Source organism: Cebus imitator, unplaced genomic scaffold, assembly GCF_001604975.1.
Source record: "Cebus imitator isolate Cc_AM_T3 unplaced genomic scaffold, Cebus_imitator-1.0 Scaffold390, whole genome shotgun sequence".
Classification (NCBI taxonomy): Eukaryota; Metazoa; Chordata; class Mammalia; order Primates; family Cebidae; genus Cebus; species Cebus imitator.
Genome location: NW_016107705.1, coordinates 578,342 through 596,664, shown reverse-complemented (window position 1 = coordinate 596,664; position 18,323 = coordinate 578,342).

Here is an 18,323-nt window from a genome sequence, read left to right as displayed (position 1 = left end):
TAATCCTGTACATGACTAACCTTGTCACCCACAGCTATCAGTAAAGAGTGCAAGTTAGATAAAAAAAAAAAAAAACATAGCAGTTACAATCCCATAGTGCCAAACCTGTTCTCAGCTGAAAGGGATTTTGCCAAGAGGAGCTTTACTGAGAGAAGCCTTTATCTGCCTAAATATTAGAGTCTAACCTTCCTACGTTGGGTCTCAAACCCAAGGTCAGTCAAGTGTCCTTGCCTTTTATTAAGAGGGATCTTTAACCTCTCTATCTTAGAAGAGACTCTTAATTACCCTTAATTAGGCCTCTAACCCAATCCCATCCTTTACCTAAGTACACAACCACTTACCCAAAGCCAGCCAATCACCACTGCAGTCTAGTTCCTTTGGATCAAGGTGTTTCTTCAGTGTTGTCCCTTTGGGGTTGTCCAGAAAGATGTTACTGGATCCCACCACTTACCAAAGTTAGCCTTTGGGTGGGGGGTTTCCTTACTATCATCCCTTTGTGGTTGCCAGAAAGATGTTACCAGAAAGTGTCCCAATCCAGACCCCAAGAGAAGGTTCATGGAACTCGTGTAAGAAAAAAATTCAGGGTGAGTCCATATAGTAAAGTGAAAGCAAGTTTATTAAGAAAGTAAGTAAATAGAGAATGGCTACTCCATAGACAGAGCAGCCCCAAAGGGCTGCTGGTTGCCCATTTATAGGGTTACTTTTAATTGTATGTTAAACAAGGGTGTATTATTTGTGCCTCCTCTTTTTAGACCATATAGGGTAATTTCTTGACATTGTCATGGCATTTGTAAACTGTCATGGTAATGATAGGAGTGTATTAGTGAGGACGACCAGTGGTCACTCTTGTTGCTATTTTGGTTTTGGTGGATTTTAGTTAGCTTCTGTATTGTAACCTGTTTTATCAGTAATGTCTTTGTGACATGTAGCTTGTGCTAACCTCCTGTGTCATCCTGTGACTTAGAATGTCTTAACTGTCTGGGAATGCAGGCCAGTAGGATTCAGTCTTATTTTACCCAGCTCTTATTCAAGATAGTTGCTGGCTCTAATGCCTCTGACATTAAGGATTGCATTTTTTTAACGCTACAACAAGTGGTATTTTTTGTCTTGATATTTTTGTTAGCTTGTTATTTATATATAAAAATACTGCTGATTATTTCATTTTGATTTTTCATCCTTCCATATTACTGTATTCATTTATTAGTTCTAACGGTGTATATGTGTATATGTGTGTGTGTACCCTTTTTGGGTTTCTTTACATGTAGGGAATTATCTGAAAACAGAGATACTTTTACTGCTTCTTTTTCTGTTTCGTGTACCTTTTATTTCCATTTTTTCTTTGTTTTTCCTGTTTTGACTGCTCTTATTAAAATGTCCTGTACTATGCTGAACAGAAGTGACGAGGGTGAATATCCTTGCTTTGTACTAGATCTTAGGGAAAAAGCTGTCAGCTTTTCCCCTTTGATTACAAAATTAGCTGTGAGTTTCTCATAAGTGACCCTTATTTCGTAAAGAAGATTTCCTTCCATTCCAAAACTGTTTAGAGACTTTATCAAGAAAGAATGTTGGACTTTTAAAAATGCTTTTTCCATGCCAATTGAGATAATCATGTGGTTTTTATCTTTTCTTTCTACTAATGTGATGCATAACATAGATTGATTTGCATATGTTAAACCAGCCTTGCACGCCAAAATAAATCCCGCTTCATCATAATGTATAATCTTTTTGACATGTAATTGGATTTGGTTTGCTAATACTTTTTTGAGGATTTTTGCATCAATGTCCTTTAAAGATATTGGCCTGTAGTTTTCTTTTCTTGTGATATGTGTCTGGTTTAGATATCAAGGTGATGCTGGCCTCATAAAATGTTTGAAAATGTTTCCTCTATCTCTATTTTTTGGAAGAGTTTAGGAAGTATTGGCATCAATTCTTCTTGAATGTTTGGTAGAATTCAGCTGTGAAGCCATCTGGTCCTGGGCTTTTTTTTTTTGTTGGGAGATTTTTGGTTGATTTTTCAATCTCTGTATTTATTGGTCTGTTCAGGCTATTTCTTCTCAATGCAATGAATCAATAAGCAATTTTCTCACTTTCATTTTTTATTTTATGTATTGAAATCTTTCTTTTTTCTTAGACTAGCTAAGAGTTTGTTATTCTTTTTTTTTTTTTTTCAAGGAACAAACTCAGTTTTATTGTTTCTTTTTGTGATTTTTCTGTTTTTTGTTCAATTTATTTCCATTACAATTTTTATTATTTTTTTTCTTTCTGCTAATTTTCAGTTCTGTATGTTGTTCTTTCTTTTCATCTTTTAGGTGTAAGTTAGACTATTTATTTGACATCTTCATTTTTCAGGCACAAATTCATCATTCTAAACTTTCCTTTTATAACTGCTTTTGCTGTGTTGAATTGGTTTTGATGTGTTGTGTTTCCATTACCGTTTGTCTCAAAATATTTTTTAATATTCATTTTGATTTTGTTTTGACTCATTGGTTATTTAGGAGCATGTTGTTTAAATTCCACATATTTGTATATTTTCCATGATTTCTCCTGTTATGGATTTCTAGTTTCACACCATTGTGGTTTAAAAATGATACTAGATATTATTTCAGTCTCCTTTAAAGTTTTGACTTTTTTTGTGACATCATATAAAGTCTACCTTAGAGAATGTTTCATATGTATTAGAGAAATATGTGTATTCATATTCTATTGGATAGTAAGTTCCACATATGTCTTTCAGTCCCTTTAGTCAAAAGTGCAACTTAAGTCCAAAATTTCATCATTCATTTTATTTCCTAGTTGATCTATTTGTTGTTGAAAGTGGGATATTAAAGTCCTCTACTGTTATTGTATCGCCATTTACTTCTCTCTTCATGTTATTAATATCTGCTTTATATATTTAGGTGCTCCTATGTTGGGTGCACCTATGTTTACAATTATTTCCTCTTCATTAATTAACCCTTTTATTATTAAATACTAACCTTCTTTGTCACTTGTGACAGTTTTTTTTTTTACTTGAAATCTGTTTCAGCACATATAAGCATAGCCACCCCTCCTCTCTTTGGTTACCATTTACATAGGATATCTTCTACCATATCTTCACTTTCAACCTATGTATTTCCTTAAAGCTTAAGAAGATCTCTTGTAGACAGCATATAGATGAGTGTTGTTTTTTAATCCATTTAGACATTCTACGTCTTCTGATTGGTTAACTTAATCTATTTAGGTTAAATGGGTTAGTTTTAATTCATTAGGTTTTCCTCCTTTAGTGTTTTAATTATCTGAGGTTATTATTGATGAATATGACTTACTGCTACCATTTTGTTATTTGTTTTAGGAGAATTTTGTAGCTCCTTTGTTTATTTTGTCCTCTCTTGCCTGCCTTTGTGATTGGGCAATTTTCTGTAGTGCTAAGCCTTGATTACTTCTTCTTTATCATTTGTATATCTGCTGTAGTTTTTTGTTTGGGAATTACCATGAGGCCTACATTAACTATTTTATAGTTATAATCAATTATTTTAAGCTGATAATAACTTCTGTTGCATGCAAAATTTTTAGATTTTTGCCCTCTCCTTCACAATTTATGTTTTTGATGTCATAATTTACATATTTTATATTGCACATTTCTTAACAAATTATTGTAATTTTTGACCATTTTGAATTTTAACCTTCATAATAAAAATGTGTGATTTAGACACCATCATTACAGTATTGTAGTATTCTTGTTTTGACTACCTATTTACCTGCACCAATTTTTTTTTGTACTTTCATATGTGTTTACAATAGTAATCATCAATTTTTCAATTCTGCTTGAAGAACCTTCTTAAGAATTTCTTATAGAAAATATCTTGCAGTAATGAATTCCTTCAGCTGAGTGGATCTCCCTTGGGTCCACAGCCCACAGTCAGCTGTAACAGCATTGGAATCCAGGGCACAGGTGCTTGGAGCAGCTACATAGTCAGGTTTCTAGGCTTACATGCTTGTGAAACTATTGTGGTATCTGGGACTTAAGGGTGAGTTCACTTTTCAAAGTCTAAGGGAGTACAATATTCCCCCTAACATGGTGTATGTTTCTCTGGAACATACCCCAGCAGCTTAAGTACAAGGGGATTGAAATGTAGCTGTTATTCTTATGTGGGGGTCATAGAACAGCATGGCCATATCTCTGAGAAAGAACAGATGCTCTAAAGGGTTGGGCCTCAAGAAGAGGGCACAGCTGCAATTCAGGACCCAGAGTCAACAGGGCACAGTGGCAGCTTAGGCTCCTGGGGATAGGGGAGGGTAGTGAGGTTGCCATTTAATGGTGACTCTGGGCCCTGGGATGGTGAAACATGACAGTAGCCAAGGCTCTGAGGCCAGATGCAGCAGCAGCAAGTGCCCAGGAATGGCAAGATGGCACAGCATAGGCTCTTCTCTGGAGATAGCATAGCATGTGAACTCTGAGGTGCTCCCTCAATTGGGCTCAGAGCCTGCAAGGACTGTGGGAGTCTTCACTGGTGACGACTGTGGTAGCCCACAGTAGTGATGGGGCTGCCAGCGTTCTGTTGCTTACCTTTTCACTTTAGAAAGGAGTCTCTCCTGGTTCTGAGCTGATCCCAACTGGCGGGCGGGATACCAAAAGCAAGTGGTTTCTGTCCCTTCCCTAGCTGTTTCTTTGCTGTTCTCCAGAGCTCTCCTCCAATTGTTTTGGCAAAAATGTAGTCGTTTATTCATTTTATGAGTGTATGTGTGTTTAACTTTGTTTTGCTTTGTCAGGGGGAAGAATGCTAAGAGCTTCTAGTTGGCCATCTTGCTGACATCACCCCCAGATTTGTTTTTAAAAGCCTCTTAGGAGCACATTTGTTTTTGTCAGGTCTGGCTGCTATAAAAATACTATAGTCTGTAGACATAACAACATTTATTTCTCATAGTTCTCGAGTATTGAGCTAGAAGGTCAAGTCACCAGCAGATCTGGTGTCTATTGAGGGCAGTCTTCCTGGTTTGCAAATGTCTTCTTGCTGTGCCTTCACATGGCGGAGAGCAGACAGAGAAGAAGTAATCTGTCTGGTGTCTTTTTATAATCCCTCTAACCTACCCATGAAGGTTTCACCCTTATGATCCAATTGCTACCTAAAGTCCCCACTTCCTAATACCATCACTTTGGGTGTTAGGATTTCAAGACCTACATTTTGGGTGGATGCAAACTTTTCTTCCATAGCAATGTTTATTTCCAATCAGATGCTGCCTGATTGGTTACTTTTTAAAAACAACTATATGGACTACAATCTGCACATGCCATAAAATTCATCCATTTTATGTATTCAATTTAAAGGTTGTTTTGTATATTTCTATTTCTGTTTATATTTCTACACTCAACTACTACAATATAATTTTAGAACGTTGCACTAATCACACTAAAAATATCTTATTTACCTGATTAGTTATTAGTCTGCCATTCTTGAACTTCCAGTAAAGTGCATGAATGGGAAATGCTTTGATATATGTCTAAAAATCCTTATGAAAGAGAATAGATGGTTTGTAAAACTCTGAAATTCATAATTGGTATAAAATACTAGCATAGGTACTAAAATAATTTTAATAATTTTATTTTTCCTAATTGTGAATGTAGGAGGTATTAAATATGCCATGAATTTTCAGTAATAGTTCTTTTTAACCATATGAATGAAAATGATATGCAATTGGTTCATCTTCTGAACAAATATGATTTGGTATTTACCAGATGAGCACACTTGGTCAAGCACAGTTTGTTCAAATTATATTAAACAATTTGTCTTAATCAAATATCTTGTCAAATAAGGTAATGAATACTGTTAAACTAACACATCCAAAAATAGTATATGATTTAAGTAAACTTTCAATCAATTGTGTTAACATTTAGATAGACAATAAATACATTAATTACAAAGTCCTCTCTAATATAATTAGCAAATGTAAGATAGTGGCTATTTTTGCCTCATCCAACACTAAATATCAATACTATGAACAAGTTCTATTTTATTTTGGTATTTAACTTACAGAAATAAGAGAGGGTAACTAACAACACTTTTTAGGCATAATATCTACAATATAAAATTCTCACCCATACCGTATTTTTTTCTTTTTGGATATTTGGAAAGACTCCTAAATGCAATCTCATTTATTCAAAATTTATCATTCATTTATATTTCTGTAAGTGGATTATAGTATCTTTATTAATGAGTCTTATCTTAAATGTCATCCTTGTTTAATAATTTTCTAGTAGTTTACATACATTTAATAAGTCCAGTTCATTGTTTCAAAGTATTTTCCTTGATATAGTCTTCTGTGGGATATGCTGACAGGAACAGTTTCGAAGTCAAACAACTTTGGGAAAGTACATATTCTTTAGATATTTTCATCATTCATTTGCATATTTAAATGACTCTGAAACCCTGCAGTAGGAAAACCTATGGTATTTGGTTGTTTATAATCCCAGTTCCCCAAAGTCATTTGCTCATAGATTTAAAAATACTATTGGAATATAACAGCATCTCACAGAGTAGTGTTCTGTGGAGCATTTCCGGGAAAGCAGTGATTTAAGCCAAGAATACTAGCAACTGAGTGGGTTGGTTTGTTTGTTTTCATTGTAATGACTCTACTTTGGGATCTTTCATTCTGGACATTTTTTCTATCTTTTCATTCATTCCACGCTGTCTCAAGGACTGTAGCATTATAGAAAATGTTGGCATGAAAAACTGCTAGTCTTACACCTTTGTTGCTCTCCCAAGATATTATTTTAGATAATTGATATCCTTTGCATTTTTATAAAAATATTAGAAGCAGCTTGAAAATTTATTCGAAAAGCTCCTGAGATTTTCATTGTGATGACTTTAATGTACATATCAATTTAGGAAAAAATTAGTATCTTAATCACATTACATTTATGAAAATGTGTATGTGGTGTAAGTCTTTACCACTGCATGTATCTTCAAATTCGTCTCAATGTGTTTCATTGGTTTCAGGGTGCAGTTCTGCATCTTTTATCAGATTTATTCATGGGTAATTGATGTATGTCGATGACAGTAATAATATTTTAAATTTATTTTCCAATTATTTATTGTTACTATATAGAAAATTGTTTATATTGCCTTTGTTTCCCATAACTTACAGTTACTTACTGGTTCTAAGAGCTGTATTTGTGAAGTTAATAGGGCTGCCATATACATACCACAAACTGAGTGACTTCAACAAGAAAAATTTATTGTCTCACAGTCTGAGGGTAGAAGAAGTCTGATATTAAGAAGCTGGCAGGGCTCTGATCCCCCCAAAGTCATTAGGGAAAGATTTGTTTCAGGCCTTTCTCTTAGTATCTGGTAGTTTTTTGGGTTCTGGCTATGCAACTTAAAATTCACATGGAATTCTTGCTGTGTGTATATCTGTGTCCAGATTTTCTCTTTTTATAAGGATACCAATCATATTAGACTAGGAGCTCAACTTCCTTCAGTACAATACAGCTTCATCTGATCTAATTAATCTGCAATGAGTCTATTCCCAAATAAGCTCACATTTTGTGGTACTAGGAATTAAGTCTTTAACATATTTTTAGGAGACATAATTCAACTCATAACAATGCTTTCATATAGATTTCAAAGGATTGTCTCTCTATATAATTATCTAATTTTCGAATAATGATTTTTCCATTTTACCTTATAATTTATGCCTTATATTTCTTTTTCTCATTGTATTGTGTCTGGCTAGAATTTCCAGTACAATATGGAGTAGAAATGGTGAAAATGCATATGGTTTCCTTCTTCCCTGTCTTAAAGGAAGACATTCAATATTTTCACATTATGTTCTACTTTAGCTGTAGATTTTTCATATATACCCTGTAACAGATTAAGGAAATGCCCTTCTATTCTTTATTTGCTAAGAACATTTTAATGTTTTCTGTCAAAATTTTTGAATACTTATTCGTCATGCATTGCAAGGATTATATAATATTTCTACATTACTCTGATATCCTGTTAATTTTCAACTACTGAACCAACTTTGCATTCCAGGTAGGGTTTTCACATATGGCATTTAAATGATGTTGAATTTCATTTGCCAGTATATACAGGATATGTGTACTCATGTTCAAAAAGATAATGACTCTATACTTTTCATATTTTGTAGTGTTTTGTCAGGCTTTAGTATCAGAATAATTAGACATATAAAATGATGTGGAAAGGGATTTGGCCTCTTCTGTTTCCGGAAGGAATTTGTGTGACATTGGTCTTATTTCTTCCTCTAAATATTGATAGAGTTTGCATTATAGCCAACTGGTACTGGAGTTTTGTTGGTGGAAAATCTCTAATTAAAGGTTAGTTTCTTTAATAGATATAAGAATATTCAAATTTTATATTTATTCTTGTTTTCATTTTGTTAAGCTTTGTGATTTAAGTAATTAGTCTTTCATTCAAGATGACATGTTAATTGGCATAAAACACTTCATTGCAGCACCTTACTTATCTTTTAGTGATGAGTGGACTTATTTTTTTATTTTTTATTTTTTTTGAGACAGAGTTTCGCTCTTGTTACCCAGGCTGGAGTGCAATGGCGTGATCTTGGCTCACCGCAACCTCCGCCTCCTGGGTTCAGGCAATTCTCCTGCCTCAGCCTCCTGAGTAGCTGGGATTACAGGCACGCGCCACCATGCCCAGCTAATGTTTTGTATTTTTAGTAGAGACGGGGTTTCACCATGTTGACCAGGATGGTCTTGATCTCTTGACCTCGTGATCCACCCGCCTCGGCCTCCCAAAGTACTGGGATTACAGGCTTGAGCCACCGCGCCCGGCCGGACTTATTGTAATGTTCTATTCTTCCTTCAAGTTTTTGAGAAATTTTGTACGTATTTTTCTCTTTAATCCCTGATCAGTCTTACTAAATATTTATAAACTTTACTAAAATTTCAAAGGACAATTTTTGACATACTTTTTCTCAATTGTTTTATCTGTTTCAGATTTCATTAATGTATTCCCTTATTTTTCTTTATTTATTGAGATTGCTTTCTCATTTTTATTTTTATATAATTTTGGGATACAAATGAATGTTTCTTACATGCATATATTGTATAGTGAGGAATTCTGCACTTTTTAAGTGAATGTTGTACCTGATAGGTAACTTTTCAGCCATTACCGCCATTCCACCCAACCACCTTTGTAAATTCAAATATCTATTATTCTACTATGTATGTCTGTGTACCTATTGTTTAGCTCTCACTTATAAAAGTAGGAATAGATTTTTTATTTTATTTTATTTTTCTGTTTCTGAGTCATTTCACTAAGCATAATGGCCTCCAGTTCCATCCGTGTTGCTGAAAAAAAACTGATTTTATTTATTTTTATGGCTGACCAATAGAATACTTTCTATAGTATACAGATACCACATTGTAAAAATCAATCATCCATTGATGGACAGTTAGTTTGATTCTATGAATGCTATTGTGAATAGTACTGTGGTAAATTTATGAATGCATGTGTCTTTTGACAAAATAATTTATTTCCTTCTGAGTATATATGTCATGGTGTAATTGCTAGATGGAAAGGTAGTTCTAACATTAGTTTTGTGATAAATCTCTAAACCGTTTTCCTTACAGATTGTGCTAATTTGCATTCTCACCAACAGTATGTAGTGCTCTTTTTTCTCTTATTAATAATAATCATTCTCACTCGTGTAAGATGGTATCTCACTGAGGTTTTAATTCGCATTTACCTGATGATTGGGGATGTTCAGTGCTTTTTCATGTGGCTGTTGGTTGCTTCTGTTTCTTCTTTTGAAAAATGTCTGTTCATGTCCTTTGCCAGTTTGTGATGGGATTGTTTGTTTTCTTGTTAAGCTATCTGAGCTCCTTTAGTAGATTCTGGCTATTAGTCCTTTGTTGAACATGTAGTTTGCAAATATTTTCCCAATTCTGTAGGTTATCTGTTCATTCTGTTGACTGTTTTGTTCTGCAGAAGCTTTTAAATTTAATTAGGTGCCATTTGTCTATTTTTGTTTTTGTTGCATTTGTTTTTAATGGCTTGGTCACAAATTCTTTACCTAGGCCAACATTCAGAAGAGTTTTTCCTATGTTTTCTCTAATATTTTTATAGTTTCAGGTCTTACATTTAGGTCTTTAATTCATCTTGAGTAAATTTTATATATGGTAAGAAGTATGAGTCCCGTATGGCTAGCTAATATTCCTAGCACCATTTATTGAATAGGGTGTCCTTTTCTCAGTTTATATTTTGTTGACTTAGTTGATGATCAGTTGGCTATAGGTAAGTAAGTACCTTATTTCTGCTTTCTATATATTTTATTCCATTTATCTATGTGTCTATTTTTATACCAGTACTTTGCTGTTTTGGTTGCTATGGCCTCGTAGTGTAATTTGAAGTGAGGGAATGTGTTGTCTCCAGCTTTGTTATTTTGGCTTAGGATTGCTTTTACTATTTGGGTCCTTTTTTGTTTGTTTGGTTTTGGTTTTTGGTTTCCTTTAAGACTGTTTTATCTAATTCTGTGGCAAAAAAATGACATTAGAAATTTGATAGAGATTGTATTGAATCTGTAGATTTCTTTGAGCTGTTTTGTTTAATTTGCTCATTTCTCCATTTCCTTAAGTGGAAACATAGACTATTAATTTTAACTTTTTTATTTTCTAAGTAGATACTTACAGCAAAATATTTCAGTTAAAACTGAAGCATACTTTTTTTTTTTTTATTATGTTAAGAACATTTAACAGGAGATCTATCCTCTTAACAAGAGAGACGATCCTTAGAAATATGATGTGCTTTTCAAGTACACATGGAATGTTAATATGGTCCATTTGCTGGGCCAAAAGACAAATCTCTAAACATTTCAACATATTGAAGAATTTATGAATATTTTATTGCTATCAATTTATAATTTAGTATTATTTTTAGAAATTATGTTCTATATGATATTAATACTTTGAAATGTATAGAGATTTATCTTTTGGCCCAGAAAATGGACCATGTGGGTTAACATTCCATGTGCACTTGAAAGGCATCTGTATTTTGTAGTTGTTGGTTATAATGTTCTGTAAATATAAATTTTGCCAAATTCGTTGATAGTATATTTCAATTCATTTACCCTTAGTGACTTGCTTAGGTACATGCAGTTTCCTAATCACAGAAAGACTCTTCCTGCTTCTGCAATATCTCCAGGTTCATAACTTATACAGTGAAGTCCCATGGTATTATCACATTCTAAAGCATATAAGCTCATGGATCAAAGAGGAGTTTCATGCATCTCTCAAACATTTAAACAAATTGATTGTTTACACACACAGCTGCACTCATATAAAGTAGCGTTTATTCATTATCTATTATCTGAAATCCTGAAATTCCAGGGTGTTTTTGATGGTCTTACTGAAAAGTGACATTTTTATGTGTGTGAGGCGGGGGAAGGGGGTGGCATTGTTTTTTCTCATCTGAACTATCTTCACCTTATTACTTTGGTTCCTTCCCACCTTTTGTCTCATGTATAATGCACAGAAATATGAAAATTGCTCCAGTTATTTTATCTCTCCCATCATAAATACTTTCCTTGATAATTTGTGTATCATTTTATTCCAACTGTTTTTTTCTCTTGATAATCCAACATAAATTGTAGTTTATATTTAGAGCGTGGAAAATGGTGATATACTGCATTAATACAGAAAAAGAGGGAAGACTGTGGATGCTGATACACGAATTTTTTAATCCTTCTATGTTCCTATGCTTTTCCACATACTGCTCTACCTATGATTGTGATTTTTCTTATATTTTCCCTGGTATAATTCCTCTGGTATTTGAGATTATAATTACATGTAACTACTTACTTATGCCATACATTTTTTTTAAACTGTGATCTTCTTTATGGAAGATCACCTTTATCATCTGTGTAAATGCTTCCCATTTCACAGCGTTTTATACTTAGTAAGTGATCGGCACATGTTTTCTGGACAGAACTTGATGAAATCAGTGTTTGTTTGAAGAGCTCTAACATAAAAGCAGAAAGTATTGAAATCTCAGGCAGGCATTAGTTAGATGGTATCTAAGGTATCCTCCAAGTCCTATATGTTATATTTTTCTTTTTTATTTTTGCTACATAATTATCCATTCCTCTCAAATTTCGTATGTTATACTTCAATGCCCATATGTTTTCATTTGAAGATAGTATGTTATATTAGGTAATAAGTGATTCTAAGTGAAAGAAATTAAATAATGAAGTGGTGCTCGAAAGACAAAAACATTCAGCAATAAAAAGAAACAGTGGAAACAGATATCATTATGTGTATAAGATAATACTAGGTTGATGAGAACTGAATGTTAAATTCTTCTTATACAGATTGAAAATGCCCCCTTGTGGGTTGTGAATGCTTCTCACACTTTTAGGGTCATACTGGGTTTTAATTTTGATAGCAAAATGTTCCTTAGTATAGGAAATAACTTTTTATTGTGTTTTCACATTTATATGCAAAGTTTAGGATCTGTTACTGCTCTTGGAATGACCTGAGGCAGGGAAATATTCCAAATGCCTGAGCTTCAGAGTCATCTGTTAACATTTCTGATTCATAATTTTGTAGGTGAATGCCTTTAACATAAAATGTTACTATAAATTTAAGGAATTTCCCTCTAAATATTTGTTATTTTACAAAAGCATTTCTTTATTTTAGGGAAGTGTGTGTGTGTGTGTGTGTGTGTGTGTGTCCACCTTACCTAAGCATTTGCACCTCCCTTGGGCCAAAGCAAGGGGACGTGTGAAAATATGGAATTTTTTTTTTCTCAACCTTATGTTAATAGATGAATTAAAAGAGGAGAAAATAAAATCTGTCCTTGATTTGACACTGCCTGAAGTAGATTACCGCTGCCTAATGTGTAGTATAATTTACTACCTAACAATCTAGGCTTTCAAAAATGTACTCTAACCCAATTGGAAATGTATTCTATGGAACAGAGTGGAAAGAGGGGTATCTATAAGAAAAGAGGTGAAGTATCACTGTAGAAAAATCTTATTTTTGCTATTAATTATAAAAGGTCAGGAAATGAAGTGGCTCTTGGAATGGTATAGGCAAGTATTGCCTGAAGATTTTAAAGCCTGTTTGTTATTGGGCTTAAAATAGACATTGTAAAGATACTTGAAGACTTCATTAGGACCTCACTGTATAACTTATGAACTTGCAGATTTTGCAGCAGTACGAATATCCTTTCTATGATTTTGAAACTGCATGTACCTAAGCAAGTCACTAAGGGTATATGAGCTGAAATATACTATCAACTAATTTGGCAAAATGTGTATTTACAGAACATGACAACCAACAACTGCAAAATACACACACTTTTCAAGTGCACATGGGATGTTAAACAATATGGTCCATTTCCTTTGCCAAAATATGCATTTATATACATTTCAAAGTACTGAAATTATGCTAATTGCAGGGACTAAAATGGACTTCATAATGAGCTAAGCTGAAACTGTGATATTCTGTTTGTACTGAGGAAATATATTCTCTTCCGGGGTCCACAAGGGGGCGTAGTTTCAAAGTTTCAAAGTTTCAAAGTTTCAAAGGCAAGACCTTCCCAGCACCACACCTCTGCCCACATCTCCTTCTGGGAAACTAGAGGTCTTTGTTTAACTTTCACGCGCACGGGTTGGGAGGCGGGAGGTGGGAATCAAAGGTCAATCGCACCAGAGGAAGTTTAAAGGAACTCCTTTCATAAGCCAAAAACTTGAATGGGGTAGGAAGATCTCACAGGTTAAATGTTTCCTTCTCCCGAATCCAGACTCCATTTCTGGATCCCCTTCCAGTACCTCATGGGAGCTGTTCTCTCTATATGTATTTCTTTCTCTTTTTTCTCTCTCAGTCTAAATAAATCGCTTTCTGCAAAACTCTTTGGGGTCCAATATTTACTTAAACAAGCCACTGCGCCCAGTGGGATCCTCCCTCACATTTTTGGGTGAGGGACCAAGAACCTGGAAGAACACATCCCAGTGGGGAAGCTGAGCCTCCCCTGCACCCCAGAACCCGATCTCAGTACCAACAGACCCTATGAGTAACTGTTTCTAATAATAATGTCAGCCTACTCTCCACTCTGCATTTATTTTAATCCCAATACATCAGGAAGGCCTTCTATATACCAGCTGTGCTATGAATCATTATGTAAAAATATATCCCCTCTCCGTGTCTCAGGAAATGTATCAGAAGAGAACACTATTAGGAAAACAGATATGTCCAGTAATGACTTATGAGAGGCAGCTCCTGGCAGGACTAGAACAACAGGTGGACTTGGAGGACCTGTAGGCTTGTTCAGGGGCACCTAGAATGAGGTCCACTTTGATCAGCCCTAGAGTGTGGATTTCTAACAGGATGGCCAGTGAGCCCCTATGTTATTGTTCCCAGACCAAACTGAGGGTCAGGCTGCTTATTCTCGTAGCCCCATGGTGAGATGCAGATGAACTGGGAAGAGAAGGGAGTTTTTATTTCTGTAACCAGTTATAGGGAGAAGTGTTGGAAATTATCACCAGACCAACTCAGAATTACAAAGTTTTTCTAGAGCTTATAAACATTCTAAGCTATGTGTCTATGTATAAGTGTGCATTCATCTAAAGACATAAGTGATTGACTTCTTATGTGATTGACGTAAGTGATTAGTTTATAACTAAGATCTGAGTCCTGAAGACCTTCCTCTGGAGCCTCAGTAAATTTACATAATCTAAATGGGGACAGGTGCTGGGGTGATAACCCTTGTCTTGTTTCCTGCTAAATCATGGAGGTTTGGGGAGTTCCTTCAGGCCCCCAATAACCTTGTTTGTGGAAGCCTGGGGAGTTTCTTCAGGCTCCCAATAAAACATATTTAATCCTAAACAGGTTCTGTTAAGAATTCCTTCATTATCTTGTCATACTTCAAGGCCCAGGAAAGGCCTAGGCAAAACTCTTGATGGGCTTTTATTACATTCCAGCCTTTGTATAAAGGCACTGATTCTTTCAGCTTTTAATATTTAATTTAACCACTCAGTCAGTGCTGAAACAGTTGTTATGGAGGCCTGAGTTAGTGAGACCTGGCCTGTCACACCCTTACGACTTAAGTAATGAAATAAATATAATTTAAATTTTGCAAGGCCAGTTACATATGGTTAGATAATTACAATTGAAAGAGGAGGGCTAAAATATTAGATGGGAGAGCAAGGCAAGGTGTGCGCATCCCTTTAATGAGGCGCCATGATGAGGGAAAGACCTCTGCTACCAAGGATTCCTGTACTCCAACCCCAGCTGTCTTTATCCTCTTTTATCCCACAGTGAAAGTCAGTCCCAAGTAGAGTAAACTTAACTGAAAACTTCTTGTTAATTGATTCCTAGAATCTTTAGCAGGAATTTCTTGGAAACAGCTTTAATAAAAACCCAAGGTCTTTCTCCTAGATACTGTCTAACAGTACAGCTTTCATGTTCCTATATTATCATGAATATTGCATCTCATTTTGTTTATTGTTGTAATTAGTCGCATGATTTGTTTGACAGCGTATCCTGGTTATTTAATTTTGATAATTTATACAATCATTTTCAGGCTAATTCTAATGCCAACCCTAGGGCTCCAAATCTCAAAAAATTCTTTCTATGGATGTGCCATATTTTTCTCTAACACAATGGAAGAGGAAGTGATTCTCCTGTTTCTTGCTTCCTAACCATGTGGAGATAGTTTATTAATGCACCACCGTCATTTGTGTCTCCTGATTGGACATCTGTATCATATAATTATTCAACGGTTGGACACAATTCAACCCATATTTTCCCCAGTCACCTTCTCTGTAACTTCAGTCTCCATACTGAGAGAACAGGAAGATCCCTCTTTATCTTCTTTGACAGATTTTCTCACTTGCATCTCCTGTACACTTCAGACATCACTGGACTCTTTTTAAGACCAGGATTGAAATTCCTCCAAAGCCTCTTTAAATGCAGGACTAAGCAAATGCTTTGTTCTGCCTTGTTCCATTTTCCACTTCCCACACTTACTTAATCCTTCCCAGCAACTTAATTTCTGAACTTCCTAGCACTACTCAGTCTTTCACTGGGTGTGTTTCACACCGCTGCCATCTTTACAATGCAATTCTCTATTCTGGTCCTTGGCTCGCAGAACATTTCTGGAAAGCAGTCATTGAGCTACCTCAGATAGTCCTTCGTCTTTCTTTTAGATCTTCTCAGCCTTGTCTCTTTTTTATTTCAGCCACTGCTGCAAAGAACAATTTTTGTTGGCTCCTGCTAGCTTCACAACATAGGAGATCCTCACTTCATGCCCCAACCATTGACATCTTGTTTCCACCTCAGAGCTTTATGTCTATTCTGCATAGGAATAAGTTCAAATAAGTTAATGCCCTGCAGAATAAATATTTGGCCAACTTGGGATGGAAGCCTTGGGATAAACACTTCCCTGTTGGTATGCTTGATAGTTGAATCAAATCTCTCTCTTTTTCTTATCCCCCAACCTCCCTTCAACACCCCTGCTCCAGAATCTCTGCATTCTCTAAAGCCAAGAGTAAGACAACCATAGATTCATTTCCTCAAAGTCCAAACAATTTTTTGCCATTAATCAGTCATTTACATTTTATTGGGGACATAACCTATTATTCACAATATCGATTAAAATTCTTCATCTCTATGCTTCTCTATTTAAAAATATCCTCTATTATACCTTCTTGAAGAACACAGCTGCACTCAGGGCTAGCAACATAATTTCCAGGGCTGCTGTAAAATAAAATTTAAAAATGTAGGTCTTATTGTTCATAAATTAAGAATTTTTAAATGGTGGCAGCAGAGCAATAAAGCAAGATAGGAAGATTCTCAGCTGGGACCTGGGAGATTGCACAGGCCAAATGCCACGAAACCAGAAATACATACCCTTTATAGGAGGCTCTATTTCTCTCTTACTGAATCATACAAACTGCACATTAGTTTTGTGCTACTTCAGTTAGTTCCTCTGCTACTTCAAAATTTTTAAAAGTTTACCTTTTTCAAAGTTAAAGTATTTATGTTTCTAGATCTTGTCTGTTACTGCTTCCATTGACACCTGTACATGACTTTTATCATGGTTTTCATAGCTTCTTTAATATTCTCCATTTCAATAACTCTCTTATAATTTGCTACAGGAAAAGCAGAATATAGTTAGGCAAACATGTTGTCACTTTATATAGATATACATATGAAGATTTAAATCATGCAGTTACCTTAGAAAAGCTTAGGAACTTTCCCAAGGTGTATATAGCTAGTGGCTGAGGGAGCTGGAATTTAAGCCATGACTTTCTGTCCTGCACTCTCAGTTACCTTATGGTAATGCTGTTAGCATTAAGCTAGACTCATTGGCCATAGACCTCAATAAATCTTATTCTTCACTTCAGGAACTGACTTTCTTATGTTTTACAGCAACTTACTTTCCAGGATCCCTGATCTCATACATACCAGGTCAGTTATCATTTTTTTATGTGGCTCTAATTTGGAGACTTTGAAATCCTTGAGGATAAATCTCATGCTCATTTCATCATTAAAGCCCTGTTAATTAACCAGAATGGCCAACACATTGTAACTGTCAAATACAAGGTTCATTCATTGAATCTGGAATAAAGTTTTTACTGCAGTTAAAATTTGCTGATTATGTTTTAACATATCCTGTATTAGACTAAAAGTTTTTAATCAGAAGAAGAAAAAGACAGATATTTAAATAACTACAAAAATAATTATTTTGAAGTATAAGCACAAAGATGCCTAGGCTTACAACATTATTACACTTTTTAAATTAGGGAGTGAACAAACACTTTGTTTAGGCAAAAAAGTCATCTCACATACTGATATCGATTTATTGGTTGTGGAATTCTCTTTTGGAAAGTATCATGATCAATGGGTTTTTTATAATGGGTTAGTAATGTCTGCAGAACATGTAAAAACTTTTAAAACATTCATCTGGATAAAGTGTCTTCTCAACATTTGCACTAAAAAAGATTTTGCATGTGGCTTATACTCGTAATCCCAGCCCTTTGGGAGGCCAAGGCAGGTGAATCAGTGGTCAGAATTTCCAGACCAGCCTGGGCAACATGGTGAAACCTCATCTCTACACACACATGCAAAAGTACAAAACTTAGCCTGGTGTGATGGCATGTTCCTGTAGTCCCAGCTGAGGTGGGAGGATTGCTTGAGCCCCAGAGGCAGAGGTTGCAGTGAGGCAAGATCACTCCACTGAATTTCAGTCTGAGCAACAGTGAGACCCTGTCTAAAAAAATAAATAAATAAATACAAATAAGAGTCAGGGTCTTGCTATATTGCCCAGGCTAGCCTCAAACTTCTGGCTTCAAATGATCCTCCT